Source organism: Rhamphochromis longiceps, linkage group LG8 (assembly GCF_057381845.1).
Source record: "Rhamphochromis longiceps isolate RC_006_pf linkage group LG8, R_longiceps_female_GT1.1, whole genome shotgun sequence".
In the NCBI taxonomy this organism is placed as follows: Eukaryota; Metazoa; Chordata; class Actinopteri; order Cichliformes; family Cichlidae; genus Rhamphochromis; species Rhamphochromis longiceps.
This window is the reverse complement of record NC_140564.1, coordinates 11,820,610-11,836,222: the sequence shown is the minus strand read 5'-3', so window position 1 is coordinate 11,836,222 and position 15,613 is coordinate 11,820,610. Positions and strand designations below refer to the sequence as shown.

Genomic DNA, 15,613 nt, shown 5'->3' with positions numbered 1-15,613 from the left:
CAAGGAAATGCCCTTTATGGTGCTGTTTGTGCAGAGGAGATATAGTACAAACATGTTTTTGCCACAACTCTACTCAGCGTAGAGTTATGGTCAACCACGTGATGCTGTATGTGAAAGTTATTGTTGGTGCGGTGACATATGATCTGTGGAAGCGTCCATGGTGGCCAAAAGGAACATGTATCTGAACTATGTATGTATGTTTGTTTATGTGCCAGTGATTTATACAATGTACACTCTGAGAGGCACGGCAAGAATGTGGGACCGGGAAAAACTGTGAGAACAAGTGATAAAGCTCATAGATCACAATAGGTGAGGCGGAGCTTTCATTTGCTGATGCGTTTCTTTTTCTGTTTCTTTCATCACAGCTCCAGGACCACCTCCCCCTCAAGTCCTCACACATTTACTGCCTGCTACTTCCCTTTTTTTTAACAGTACAGTACAGCGCTCTCATAATAATCTTTCCCTTTGTTTACTAAAATGACCATTAAAGTGATGCATTAGTAGTTGTGCAAGAACCCATCATGTTACCTTTAACATGATGACATAACTTACTTCAAGAAATATGACAATATTCTAAGAGGTTAATTTAAAGGTACAAACAGTTGTTTTTGAGATTGTATAATAGAAATGAAGAATATTGTGCTCACAAATATACTCTAATTAGTGTGTATTTACATCTTCCAATAAATTGATGTATTCTGATACATTTATAATTAATCCATTGAAAATACATAGATGCATGCCCCAATTTGTGAAAGTCACCATGTTACCCCACCACCTTGAATACATTGGCTGCCCAGTTGGCTTTTAAGTAGGTGGTGAGATACCTTTAGCCTTATCTCCTAGTCATGGCTCTAACACACAGTCATGGCTCTAACTAGGGATGGGTACCGGTGTCCGGTGCCATGATGGCACCGGTTCTGACATAAACGGTAGTAACCAGACCGAAAAGCAGCGCACATTTCGGTGCTTTATTTCGGTGCTTTTTTTTTTCCTGAGCTGTGATACACTTCTAGCCAATCATTTTACGTTTCCGAGGATAGTAGGCGGGGCCAGGTACGTACGTTCAGTTAGAGCAGAGCTACAGATTAAAAATGTCCAAGGCGAAGTGGTCAGAAGTCTGGCTGTACTTCACAGCAAAATATGCAAACTCCGCAGCCTGCAACAAGTGCTTTAAGCTGATACTGTGATACTGTCAAAGGAGGTAACACCTCAAATCCGATGAAACACCTGGCGACGCATAGCGTTTTTTTTAAAAGCCGAGAAATGCGCCGTATTTGATAGCTTGCTGCGAGACCTCACACTGTGCACGTTGGGTGGGTTGCCAGTTATCGGACCGGAGCAACATCCCCCAAAAACCCGAAGAATAGAGTCCTGGCCCCTAGCCCTGCCAGTGTAGCAGAAATGATGAGGATGATGATGGCAGCAGAAGCCGTTCTTCTCTGCGTGAGTCGCTTAATGTTGTCCGTGTGTAATTTACGTTGAGTAGGCTAACCACGTTATTACATTAATGCATGTAAGGTGAACTAGCAAATATCATCATAGCTACATGCGGCTGTCCTCTTGTTTGATGGCAGATACTCCCTTCACCCTGGACAAAAAGGCTAAAATGACCAAAGAAAAAGTGGAAAACAGCTGAACATGAGAGGATTTTGGACAAAGTTTGTGTTTTTTTCCCATTGTTTAAGCACTGCTTCCAGCCAAGAGTGATACCATATATGCCCCATAGCTGCAGAAAAGGCTAACATTGTTATTTTTTTACAAAAAAAAAAAAAAAACAGCTGAACATGAGAGGTTTTTGGACAAAGTTTGTGTTCTCCATTCTTTAAGCACCGGTTTGAGCACCGTTTAAGCACCGGCACCGTTTCAAAAGTACCGATTTGGCACCGGTATCGGATAAAACCTAAACGATACCCATCCCTAGCTCTAACACACAGAAACAGCAGCGCTTATCAACAGAAAAGTTCAGGATACCGTCAACAACTCACAGTCGTGAGCTTCACTGACTCATCGGCTTGTATCTGAGTCCTTTTAAGAAGTTATACAGCCTGACTTTGTGACAGGGTTGCCGCAATACTAAAATGTCCAAATCCATACCAATAACCAGGAAAATACACAATATTTGATACCATTTCTCATACCACAGAGAAGATTTTAACCTCATCTTGCAACAAGAGAAGTAAGGGTTCAATACTTGCAGTCTGCTAGCTACTATGCTAATGATAACAGGTGGCTAATGCTAGTGATTGGTAATTGCTACTAGCAAAACAGCTAATGTCAGCTAATGTTAACATGTGTGCATGTTAACATTAGCTGCATTTAGGATAGCTGTTGTTGAAACAGGAGCTTTAGATGACCTCTTTGACTTCCTCCTAAAGTTTTCAGTGTTATGAACGTTAACCATACTTTAGTTGTTAGTAAGGAGATGAGGTGTGCCTTTCTGTCTGCAGTGAAATTATGTGAAATTCGATCCAGCTGGAGGAGGCAAAGACAGCAATGTTTGTTTTGATGTTGTTGCAAATGAATATTGTAATTAAATATTAAATTTAGTACTGATTAAAATCTAAGGATTGTTTTTTTATTTTATTTTTTTGGAAACCCTAGTTGTGAAAGAAGTCGACTATGTAACAGTTGGTCCCCTGTTTCTACTAAGTTCCTTTATGAGTACGTTGAGGCCAAAATCAAAGATAAAAGTGTGGATTGTATGGTTTGTAAACATGATTGTATATGCAGCATTTACTGGTTCTGTAAAGTGAAATCAGTGCTCTTGGTCGTCCTATTTAGAGTAAAATGTATAGTAAAGCAGGGTATGCATGTTTGCATATTTAAATGATACCTCTGTGTGTTCTCTGGTTATGTACTGGTATGTGTGTTTCACGTGCTAAAGAGCCTCGTGCATGTGGTTTTGCTAGAGTCAAACTAAGTGATTCATCCACAGGCAGCATTTGGTCAGTTTGTTGTTGTTGGCCTATTGTCATCTGTTTTTCTGTTTGTCTGTCTATCTGTGTGGCTGAAGGAACGGTACACTGTGTTTTGCTGAGCTGGTGTTATGGGTGGAAGTCAAACACAGCAGTAATTACTGAAACACACACACCTCCACTCACTCACAATACAGTAACAGTGATAAGCTCACTTGATGATTATGTCTCAGTTTTTGCTGTGGTGAAACACAAAGATTTGGGAACAATAGCTTAATGTATTCAAACTCATAAACCCATATTTAGCCTAAAAGCTATTTTTCCATGTGTGATGAAGTTAACCCTGAGGGTAAAAGCCTGCCCCTGGGTTTATGTAAGCCCACTCCTGTTTGAAGAGGACGAGGGTGAGATCTGAGGCACAGATGTTTCATCTGTCATCAGATAAACAAAGTGTGGGTGTTTGAGTTGCAGCTTTCATGCAGCCTGCAGAGACACACAGCTGAATAGATGGTGATTTATGACCAGTGCTAAAACAGCATTATGAGGTTGTATATAATACTTTCAATGCATAAAATATTTAGGAGATTGAGTCATATTTTACAAGCAATACAAATAAGAAATGTGACAACTTTGTTCTTCATTCACTGATGTTTTGGGGTCAGTGCAAACAAACTATGAATACAAATCATCAAATGTGTTGCCCAACCTTAACAATATAAAAATACCAGTTTCTGCTAGAGCCTGACTGATACATGGTATTTTATAACTGAAAAATCTGATACCCCCATATATTGCCTGATATTTCATATTATATTATAACAATATAATCAGTGCTGTTCACTTGTTGGTAATTTTAACAATGTGGCTAATTAGTTTATGTTTAATACTTCTAAACGGAGAGACACAAATCTCCTTTGGGGCTTGTGTGAGGAAGGACATCCGGCATAAAACCTGCCAAATGGAGTAACCCGGTGTGGCGATCCCAGTTTTTAAGCTTTTCAAGGATATAAGGCTTCTTAGCTGCACATGTCTGACTGCTTTTACCAGCTAACTGCTAACTGTGTTTGTATCAGAGTAATACTGATGAGAGCGGAGAGTGTGAAACCAATCAGCACAAAACTTCACTTTAAATAAAAACAGGGTTTAAAAATATTCATATTAAAAATACATTATTTTACCTGGAATAGGCTCCACTACACTCAACAACACGCCAAGAAAATTAAGAAAATGAATAAATTCTAGGATAGCACATTAAATTCTGTGGATAATGAACAGCATATCATTCTAACTTGTTTCCAGATTGCACTAATTGAAAGCAAATTTACAGGTGATCACTAAGGTTAATGGGATCTTCAAGCCAAATCAGTGACAACATGCTTCTCCTCCTGCAAGTGTCTCTCTCGCTCAGCCCTGGCTCATAAGATTTTTTGTGAAAAGCTGCTGGTAAGGAACTGTTAATGTATGTCAGGCTTTAGAAAAAGTGGGACTTGACGTTATTTGAGAGAAAGACAATGAAACTGCCATTAATCTCTAAGTGGAACATGCTGTTAAATAAGTACAAAACTGGATTCGAAGCACTTCGTTCCATACTCCTCACACGTCACTAATTGCGAATAAGACGTGTTCCAGGGTGCATCACTTGAAATGTAATTCACTTCCAAGGAAGCCTTGACGAGTTCTGCAGAAAGAAGAAAAATCATTTAAGGGAAATAGATTGGTATGTGGGTGAGAAGCAAGTTCAGTAAAGTACAGTTGGAATTTTTCTTTCGTGCACGCTGCCAATTAAAAGAGAAAGTTGAATTTCTTCTGGAGTGGATCAGGTTTGTGTGGTGTTCTGATTATCATTTGTTCCCTACATGCCTCTGGGTAGAACACTGGCATGCTTGCTGTTTACGCCTTCGTGTACTATGAATGAATTATGGGAAATGGAAATAAAAAACAGGTACATTTCCACAGCAGTGCTGGACCACGCCACCACTTTGCTCTGCCACCTGTCTTCGCCAAGGAACACAGATTGCGCTTGCTGACTGTGGGGGCAACCTTTCTTTATAGAGTGTCTTCATTTCCAGGCACAGGACTGAGTTGGAAACATTTCACATTAGTCTGCTGACGTCACATGTGGACACAAGCTCGTGTTCATTTCATTTCCCATTCCCATTGTTAATTAAGTTTTGGCACTAAATGGCGTCTCTGTGGTAACATGTTAATCTTATTAAAGCTGACACTTACAACCAGTATGCACGTATTTGCATAACCACAAAGCAAATCAAAAACACCAGTTTATGTACTACTGTGTTTCCCATGAAAGCCCCAGCTTCCTGTCATAACAACACAGTCTACATGAGTATTTCTCTCAAATAAGAGAGGAGCTTTTAAAAATAGCACACACGCTGCTTACTGGGAAAAACGATTGGCCAGACTCGTACTTGTATATATTGAATAAACAGCTGTAATATCTTACTGTGTAACAGCAACTTTAGAAGCTTCATTGGAAAGCTGTAATACAGAAGCAGAGGACAATAGCTCTTTAGCAGAGAAATGCCTAAACTTACAATGAATAAATGTTTATAAATGTACAACTGCTTTCAAGATCTTAATCTCATGACATCACATGGGCATGCAAGGTGCTATAAGGTGTTCTACACTTCATTACATACTCCATGTGCACGCAGTGGTGCAGTGTCTGAGCCTTTGGGCGGGATCCATTCCCCCATCTGCTGAAAGGCCCATGCTTCAGGAGCCCCTCCGATGCCCCTGCCCACAGGCAGGATGTTATACAGGGAGTGCAGAATTATTAGGCAAATGAGTATTTTGTCCACATCATCCTCTTCATGCATGTTGTCTTACTCCAAGCTGTATAGGCTCGAAAGCCTACTACCAATTAAGCATATTAGGTGATGTGCATCTCTGTAACTGATTAAATGAGAGTGAGTCTTGATGGGCCAGATGGATGGGCCCGTGGCTGGATTGGTAAAGGGCAGAGAGCTCCAGTCCGACTCAGACGCCAGCAAGGTGGAGGTGGAGTACTGGTTTGGGCTGGTATCATCAAAGATGAGCTTGTGGGGCCTTTTCGGGTTGAGGATGGAGTCAAGCTCAATTCCCAGTCCTACTGCCAGTTTCTGGAAGACACCTTCTTCAAGCAGTGGTACAGGAAGAAGTCTGCATCCTTCAAGAAAAACATGATTTTCATGCAGGACAATGCTCCATCACACGCGTCCAAGTACTCCACAGCGTGGCTGGCAAGAAAGGGTATAAAAGAAGAAAAACTAATGACATGGCCTCCTTGTTCACCTGATCTGAACCCCATTGAGAACCTGTGGTCCATCATCAAATGTGAGATTTACAAGGAGGGAAAACAGTACACCTCTCTGAACAGTGTCTGGGAGGCTGTGGTTGCTGCTGCACGCAATGTTGATGGTGAACAGATCAAAACACTGACAGAATCCATGGATGGCAGGCTTTTGAGTGTCCTTGCAAAGAAAGGTGGCTATATTGGTCGCTGATTTGTTTTTGTTTTGTTTTTGAATGTCAGAAATGTATATTTGTGAATGTGGAGATGTTATATTGGTTTCACTGGTAAAAATCAATAATTGAAATGGGTATATATTTGTTTTTTGTTAAGTTGCCTAATAATTATGCACAGTAATAGTCACCTGCACACACAGATATCCCCCTAAAATAGCTCAAACTAAAAACAAACTAAAAACTACTTCCAAAAACATTCAGCTTTGATATTAATGAGTTTTTTGGGTTCATTGAGAACATGGTTGTTGTTCAATAATAAAATTATTCCTCAAAAATACAACTTGCCTAATAATTCTGTAGTCCAGGTGAGTGGCTGTGTTTTTCCATTGAACTGGAGTTTTCACCTCTGGGCAGAGCTACCTCTTTCTACCCACGATCTGCACCTGCTGGTAATTTGGGCTGCCAGTATTTAAGACCAGCGCTGTCAACGAGTTTTTGCCAGCTCTTCTGCTAACCTGCGTTAGTGTGAGGCCACCAAGTCTTTAGCGTTTATTCATGGTTTCTGCTTATGCTTATCTAGTATTTTCTCCCTGTGGTTCCCAGGAATCCTCTGGCACGGCAATACTCACCCACTTCAGGACGCTGGTCTTCAGGATCTACTCTATCATTTACTGCAAGGCCAGGCACATCCTTCAGCAGCCCCTCCCTCAGCTATCAGCTATGTTTTTTATTTAATAAATTATTCTTTTATCTTTTATGGCGATGCCTATGATGTAGAAGTTATCCTTACCTTACCTATCTTTACATTTTTTGCAGCTTTTCTTTGTTTTTTCCTCCCATTCTGTTGTGATCTGGCGATGTGTTTCAGTAAATGCCTATTGGGATTGTGTCAGATGGAATTATAAGCACAGAAAAGTACAATTAGGTCTTAATCCACCATGCAATACCATCTGCAATCATATGATTGGCAGTGGCTTAATTTGTCAACATGACAATGGTGCCAAATACATTTCCAGTGCTATAATCTATCCAGGCAAAGCAAACCTGGACAGCAAAACACACTGTCAACCTCAATATCATTTAAGCAGCAGATAGCAGCTCTCTTGACAGAACAAAAGACAGCCAGTATCCCAAGAAAGAGCTTTGAATGTCCTTCAAGAAGCCTGAGGAAGTATTCCTGAAGACTACTTAAAAGGATCTACAAGAAAGCTTGCTCAGGAGAGTTCAGGCTGCAACTGTTTTCTTTCTTCATATATTATATTTTTATGTATGTTTGCACATGTTTCACAAAGTCAATTTTCCTTTTTCTCATTTTCCCGCATATATTAAAAAGTAGATATATAATGAGTGTTTTAAGACTTTTGCACAGTATATTGTTTATTGTGCATCGATTCTGTTAAAATAACAGTAGGGAGTAGAGATTTAAATTTCAAAGGCCAAGTAAAAAGCCAGCATCGCCTTGTCCAGTTTAAACTGCAGTATGGTGTGGAATAGAAATATGAATGGATACTGCTTTTCAATTATTAAAGCATATTCTGAAATAATAAAAAAGCAGATTTTCAGTCTATCCCCCTTGGTTGTACAATATACAATGCAGATTTGTTTCATTGATGGAGTTTACCATATGCATTCTGAAAGCTAGTCATGTGGATGCATACACATTTAACTTTGTGATCCTCCTATGGGGAGGCCAGGTTCCATTTACAAAATAATTTGTATGTATATTTTAAATTTTGGAAGTAAGGCTTGATGATTGTGCTGTCGAGCGCTTGATTCATCTCATATGTTACTGACTTACTGACTTGTGCATTTTTAATATTAGTTTGTTTCCCTCATCTGGTCATTTTCCCAAAGCCGGGTTCAAGGCAGTGAACTTCTGCACTGAATACAAGCGAACAAATAATTCAGTGCGCTCAGAGGCAAAAGGAGACTGAGCGTACATCAGAGCGGGAGCAGTGGAAAATAGAAGATGACGCAAACAACACAGCGCGCATCTATAGCTCAGTGTATGTGTGTGTGTCCTGAGAGCTGCAAGGATAAAGAAGGAACACTCGATGCTCGCACAGATTGACTCACAACGTCTCTCTCCAGTGTGATGTGTGTGTGTTTGTGTGAGGGAGGAAAAGCTGCCACCACTTATCGTGACTCATCAGCCCTGAAGTGAGGAAAAAAGTGCTAAAATTAGAGTGAGAGAGGAAAAAAGTAATTAAGAAAAAAACCAAAGGCTTGATTACAAAAATAGCTTTATCTTTTCCTTTTGAGGAAGATGATTCAACTTTGGTGTGAAAATATGAAAGGATGCGGAAGAAGCTGGTAATGAGGGGATTGATTTTCACAGGGGTGTCCTGTGGATTTTGAATCCCAGGACAGGAGGTGTGAGACCGAAATAGCAGCTTTTGCTAATTGCTGGTTAGCAGTGTTTGTGTTGGTTTAGTTTGTAAGTTGTCTACTGCTGTTGTGGTTTGACAGCGTCTGTGGGACCATTTCACCGGGTCAATATTACACTACACTGCTACGAGTTCACATTGTATTTTCATGTTTATGTCATATGATGGCTTTAAAGTCTATGATGTACCTTTATTTTTTTTTATATTACGCAGTAGTTCCTTATTATAATGAGGAAATGTTAGTTTAAATAAATACTTTGACATATATGTAAATGTATTTATTATCATTAAAATGATGAAATCTAATAAAAATAGAAATAAAGGGTATATAACACCCCTTCCATTCCATTATCTGTCTGCATTTTCCATATTAGTGTACTGTGATGTCGTGTGTGTGTGAGAGAGTGATGAGCATCCTCAGTGCTGGCGCGATCTTCAGTGCCAGGAAACTTCACACATTGACGTCTTTGCTTAACAGATTGAGGCTGCTACGCTGAGGAGAGCTCACATGCTGGCAGACGATGCCAAGTTGTCACTCACAAATGCACGTGGATGTGTGTGTGTGTTTGTGTGTATGAGCGTCTCATCGGAGCCATTATGTTAATCCTTACATAGCCATCCTAGGTGCTTTGTTGTTTTTAGATGCAGACTGACGCTGTGTGTCGTCATCAGGCTGTGGGAAATGGGTGAAGCCACAACAAAAGTGTGTGGATGTGGATGAATTACATACATACCAGAAAGGGAGCCTTTACTTACTAACTAGCTGGCATTCGTTTTATAAAGACATTTGTAGCATTTGTTGATGTGCCGGAGTTAATTTCAAGCCTAAACTAACAGACATTTGAAAAGTACATTTTGACTGTGTGGCCAACAAGAAGGTTAAAAAATAGTTCTGTGAACTATGCAATACATATCTGACTTGACTTCACTACATTCACAATTTCTCTGGAGACTCCGCATTGACCTTTCTGTCTGCTGGACATTGCCTTATCTCTCTTGAGGTTTAAATGTTGCCTGGAAATATCTTCAAGTATCGTAATTCAACATTTCCAGTTATTTATCAGCTTTGTACTGATTGGCATGGAAACAAATTATCTTTTAAATTAAATCAGGGTCTGGGGAGGGCTGGAGCCCATCCCAGCTCCCATAGGGTTAGAGGGTACACCCTGGACAGGTCACTAGCTAGGCTGACACAGAGAAGCAGATAGCCATTCACATCTGTGGACAATTTAGAATCGCCAACTAACCGAAGTCCACTAACTGCATGTCTTTGATCTGTGAGAGCAAGTTGGAGTACCCATGGAGGACATGCAGACTCCACACAGAAAGGCCCCAGCCAGATGGTGGATTCAAACCCCAGGACCTTCTGGCTGTGAGGTAGCAGTGCTTTCCACTGTTCCACCATGCGGTCCAAGAAACAAACAAACAGAAACGAATCCATTGTGCTTTATTGTGTTTGTCTTACAGTTGCAGGAAAAAGTTTGCTAACAATTTATAAGCCACCTGTCATTTCCTTAGAGAGACAGATTTTCTAGTATATTTTTTAAAGCTTTCTCAGGAAATTGTTTTCCAGCTTTTGTGGCAGTTTTTCAATATTGGCTGATTTTTCACACATTTTCAGTCCATTCCTGGTCCCTGACAATTTTCAGTTTGTTTGTTAAGCCACATAACACTGATCTATGAATCAGTGATTTATAATCAATCATAGGCACCTAACTCAAAGGATGAACCAATGTCTACACATAATGGACAGCGTGGCGAGGACATGCTGGAGAGAGTATATTTTTTGGGCAGAACTGGGGACACCATTGGTGTCCTCCTGGATGAGCTGGTGGAAGTGGATATCAGGTCTATGTTTTATTTATTATCAAAATAAGAACGAACATGGTTCCCTGCACAAACACAGGTAAGGTTCATCGTGGACTTTGCAAACTAGGACAAATTGGGTTTCTGGTATGGATCAGGCAGTGACCGAACTGGTAGCATGACTGTAGATGCTTAATGCAGCTATTACATGCACTACTTTGAAAGTTACTTTAATCAGCTTTCTGATTTTTAGCATTTGTCTTGTAATCTTTAAACATTTGTGTTTAATAGTTTTTCTTTCTCCTACAATCCCTTGTCTGTGTATCCCTTGACCTGGATTGGTAGCTGGTTAAAAAGGCCTTTAAAGCTGTATTGAATTAAATTACCATTTAGATGAACACTTGGGACATCAAATTCATGTTAGCACTGCCAAGCCTCCCACCCAACTGCTGTCTTTAGATAAGAAACACAACATGCAGAGGAAATAGCAGTAATACATGGAAATCATACTGTTAGTCATCAGGGCTTCACCATATTATTCCTTTATGTTATTTCTTGGGTTAAATGTTTGTGGAGAATTTATACCAAACCCTTCTTTGCAAGATTTCTTCCATTTATTAAGGTTTACAGGAATTTGTTTATGCATAGCTCTCTTATTACCTCATTGCAGCATTTCAGTCAGGTTGAGATCAGGACTTTAAATGAGCCAGTGCACCATCTATAAGGGAATCAGAGAATTGTCTTCTAGTGATCATTTTCCTCTTGCATGATTCAATATAGGTCAGGCTTAAGAGTTTGGACAGATATATCCTCAAACTTAACTGTAGCACACTTCTATTGATGACTCAGTGATTGCAAGGTGCACAGGTTCTGTGGCTGAAGCAGTGCATCACCTGAGAATATCAGTGAACTTGACCTCAAGACCTCAAGTTTTCTGAAGTTTAAAGCAATAATCTAAGAAGGAGCACACCTTGGATTTTCAGATTTAGTATTTTTTTTGTAAATGTGAAACCTTAGAATTGAAAGAGAGCGTATTTTCACATGTGTTGTATTTCAGCTTCTTGATTGCTGCAAAAATTCATATTTTTATATTAACAGATTTGCAGCCCATTTAGTTCAGATTAGTCTGTCTGCTCTGATTAAATATGTTTCTTGCACTCGTGTCTCTAAGAAATAAACTACATCCTACCTAGCTCTTACATGTTCTTGCAAATCCTCCCAAGTAGCCCCCCCCCCCCCCCCCCCCCCCAAAAAAAAAATTCCCAAATAATTCCAAGTAACTGTAACTCCATTAAATTGGCTCCATTTACAAGACAGAGGACACAACAAAGAGTTAAGAGACACAGGAAATGCGTAATGAATATCTGTTTAGTTTTTTGCGTGGTTATAATGTCGTATAGGCCGTTGTGAATGTTGTGAAGACACAATTATCTTACCTCATCTTATCTGTCTGCTGGGTGGACCTTAGGACAGCATAAAAAGACACGAATTTAGGATCTAGGAAAGCAAGAGCAAACAACAATCACATACTTTGATTTATATACTTATGAGAATTGCGTTAGCCTTTGACAAACTAAAGCCAAACATCTTGTGAAAGATCTTTATCCAACCAGTAACATCAAATCAAATGTTCTTTGACTGAAATTTAATTAAGTTCAAAGAGCAATAATCAGATGCATGAGGTTTTCCATTTCATTGACTTTTTGTTTATGTTTAAACAACATTTGGATGACATTCAAAAGCAAGCCTCACAAACAAGGCCTTTATTGTTTGGTGCTTAATCTCCAGATGCATTATAAAACCAGTGTTTGTTTCCTTTTGAGTAAGGTATGAAAACCGCCTTGATATCAGTGTGATGTTTGTGTGACTGCATTGCTTCGCACTGTGCTGACGTAAGGCCTGTCTTCTCAAACAACGCAGTGGCAGTAGGTGCTCTAGTCAAATGGATGGCTGAATCTAGGTTGCCACTGCGTCTGGCATCTCAATCACTCACCTCCGTGCTCGACTAACAAGGGAAATTTCCTCAAGTGTTAATGCTACTTCAAACACTAGCCTGATTTTTCATCGCTTGTAAACGATGTGTTTGGCTTACTCTGTGGCAGATGTATGACGAGTTTCATACTTTTATTCTTTTTAACTCCTAAACACACAAACAGAAAAAATAACTACTGTTAGTCATCTAGGAATGAACACTAATAGCTGAAAGTCAGTTAACAGCTGTTATATAAAATCATGCATGAGCTGCAGGACCACTGCTGAATAAATGTTACTGCACTGTTGCACTGTTAAAGGAAGCACTAGGCACCTTTAAGTCCATGTTGGATATCTCTATTAACCAAGTTACCCAAGCTCCAATCAAACAAAATCACCAATAAACAACGACTCATGTTTAGATTCTGTTTAAGACATTTGCACTGAAAGTCTGGATCTAAGTTCGATACCTGTTTGACAATTAATATAAGTGGACTTTTCTAGTTTGACCATCCACACACACACACACACACACACACACATTCATGCAGCCCATATTTTATGCATAGAGCACCTCTATCTATCACACATCGATGGATGCATCAGTGAAAATTTGGGTTTCAGTGTTTTGTCCAACAACACTTTGACATGTGAACTTCGAGGGCTCGAGATCGAATCATCATCGAAGTCCTATTGAGAATCCCTGAGTCAAGGATGCTACTTTGAAATATAACACTGACCTATTGCATATCAGTGACATTTCCATAGCAATGGCATTGTCAGATGGAAATAGCCTGGATGTAATATTTGAAATAGGCAGATTTCCTAAAATCACCTACAGATTTTTTTCTCCCTATAGTCTCAGTTTCAGTGCTGTACCCACCTAAGAGATTCAGCACTGACTGAAAATAGCAAAATCCTTATAACACTTCCTGCTATCTGATCATTAAAATATGCAACTGCCACTGAAGCTTTCTGTTTTTATATAGTTTAAACACCTAACAATAGTGTATGTACAGTTAACGTTTTCCCTGCTTTATGCTAAGCTAAGCTAAGCTAATTGCTTGTTGACACTAACTGCAGACATGACACATGAAAATCTATTGTCATTTAATGCTATGGAAATAAACAAACAAATTAAATCTAGGACTACCTTAAAGATATCAACCTGAATATTTTATACCCATTCTGAGGCTTTTGGTGCATAAAATCACATCGGCAATCATGAAAAATAACTCCTAATGCTACACAGTCACTGTCCATGTTTACTTCCTGCCACCTGCCTCTGTTGTGAACTAACACTTGGTTTTACAAGAAAAGGGAAATGCATAGACATTATTTCTTATTGCATATTGACTGCTACAATTAACTGATTCTGTGGGAAATCATGAGGATTTCTCCTACACTATAGTAAGCTGTCTAAATCCCAATTCCCTGAGGCACATTCCATTGCTCTGACCGGTTTAATGTCACATTTATGGCTGTAACCAGCTTAGTAATTTTATATATACAAGTTGCTTCTGCAAAAGAGGAAGAAAATAAAGTCCTTTACAGTTTTCAAAATTTATGTTTTTGATTGTATTTCAACTCTCGTGGTTTTTTTAAAGGTCACTGGAGCACAAGCACATCTTTATTATCAAACATTAAGAGGAAAAAATTCTGGACCTCACTGATTTCTAAACCCCGGTCATGTCCCTGGCCAGACTCCTTTATAATCAAAGACAGGACAAATACATGCTGGTGAAAAGACGTTGAGATTAATAATAACAAATAACTAAATGCAAAGAGGTGTATAAGCACTTAGTGAGTGAAAAGGGTGACTGAAGAAGCACTCAGTGCATCATGGGAATCCCCCAGCAGTCTAAACCTTTTGCTGCATGACTAAGGGAGCATTCAAGGTAATCTAATCCAATCCTAACTATATGCTTCATCAAAAAGGAAAGTTTTAAGCCTAATCTTAAAAGTAGAGATAGTGTCTGTCTCCTGAATCCAAACTGGAAGCTGGTTCCATAGAAGAGGGGCCTGAAAACTGAAGGCCCCTCTTCACTGCAAGTAAGCCTGCAGTGCAAGAGCGAAGTGCTCTAATGAGGTGATATGGTACTATAATGGTCATTAAGATAAGATGGAGTCTGATTATTGTATGTGAGGAGCAGGATTTTGAATTTAATTCTGGATTTAACAGGAAGCCAATGAAGAGAAGCCAATATAGGAGAGATATGCTCTCTCTTTCTAGTCACTGTCAGGACTCTTGCTGCAGAAATTTGGATTAACTGAAGGCTTTTCAGGGAGGACAGCCTCATAATAACAAACTATAGTAGTCCAGCCTAGAAGTAATAAATGCATTAACTAGTTTTTCAGCATCATTCTCAGACAGGGTGCTTCTAATTTTGGACATATTAGTTTAATATGTGTATTGAAGAACAAATTCTAGTCACAAACAACTCCAAGTTTCCCCACAGCGTTACTGGAGGCCAAGATAATGCCATCCAGAGTAAGCATCTAGATACCATATTTCTAAGATTTTCAGGGCCGAGTACAATAACCACAGTTTCATCAGAATTTAGTAGCAGAAAATTAGAGGTCATTCAGGTCTTTATATCTTTAAGACATTCCTGCAGTTAAGCTAATTGGTGTGTGTTATCTGACTTGATGGATAGATAAAGTTGGGTGTCATCTGCATAGCAGTAAAATGTATGCAAGGCCTTCTAATGATAGGGAAGCATGTATAATGTAAACAGAATTGGTCCCAGCACGGAACCCTGTGGAACTCCATAATTAACCTCAGTGTGTGAATTTACATTAACAAATTGGAGTCTTTAAGATAGATATGATTCAAACTACTGCAGCGTAGGACCTGTAATACATTTTATTACAGCATGCTCTAATTGCTGTAACAAAATGTTATGGTCAACAGAATTGAAGACTGCCCTGAGGCAGCAAGACAAACACAGAAATGAGTCCACTGTCAGAGGCCATAAGAAGATCCTTTGTAACCTTACCTAAAGCTGTTTCTGTACCATGATAAGCTCTGAAACCTACTGAAAAGGATCATATTTAATTTTGACA

The 15,613-nt window shown here is 39.4% G+C and overlaps 1 long non-coding RNA gene across 1 annotated transcript in view; it reads right to left on the bottom strand.

Moving 5' to 3' along the window:
* Positions 1 to 5,379: 5,379 nt before the first annotated feature.
* Positions 5,380 to 15,613, bottom strand: part of LOC146663144 (uncharacterized) — a 34,015-nt gene continuing 23,781 nt past the window's right edge. Inside the window, exons 3-5 of the long non-coding RNA XR_014913108.1 lie at positions 12,013 to 12,073; positions 11,237 to 11,294; positions 5,380 to 5,414 (exon numbers count right to left, since the gene is read on the bottom strand). This is a non-coding gene — a long non-coding RNA (uncharacterized LOC146663144). The remainder of the gene's footprint in view (positions 5,415 to 11,236; positions 11,295 to 12,012; positions 12,074 to 15,613) is intronic.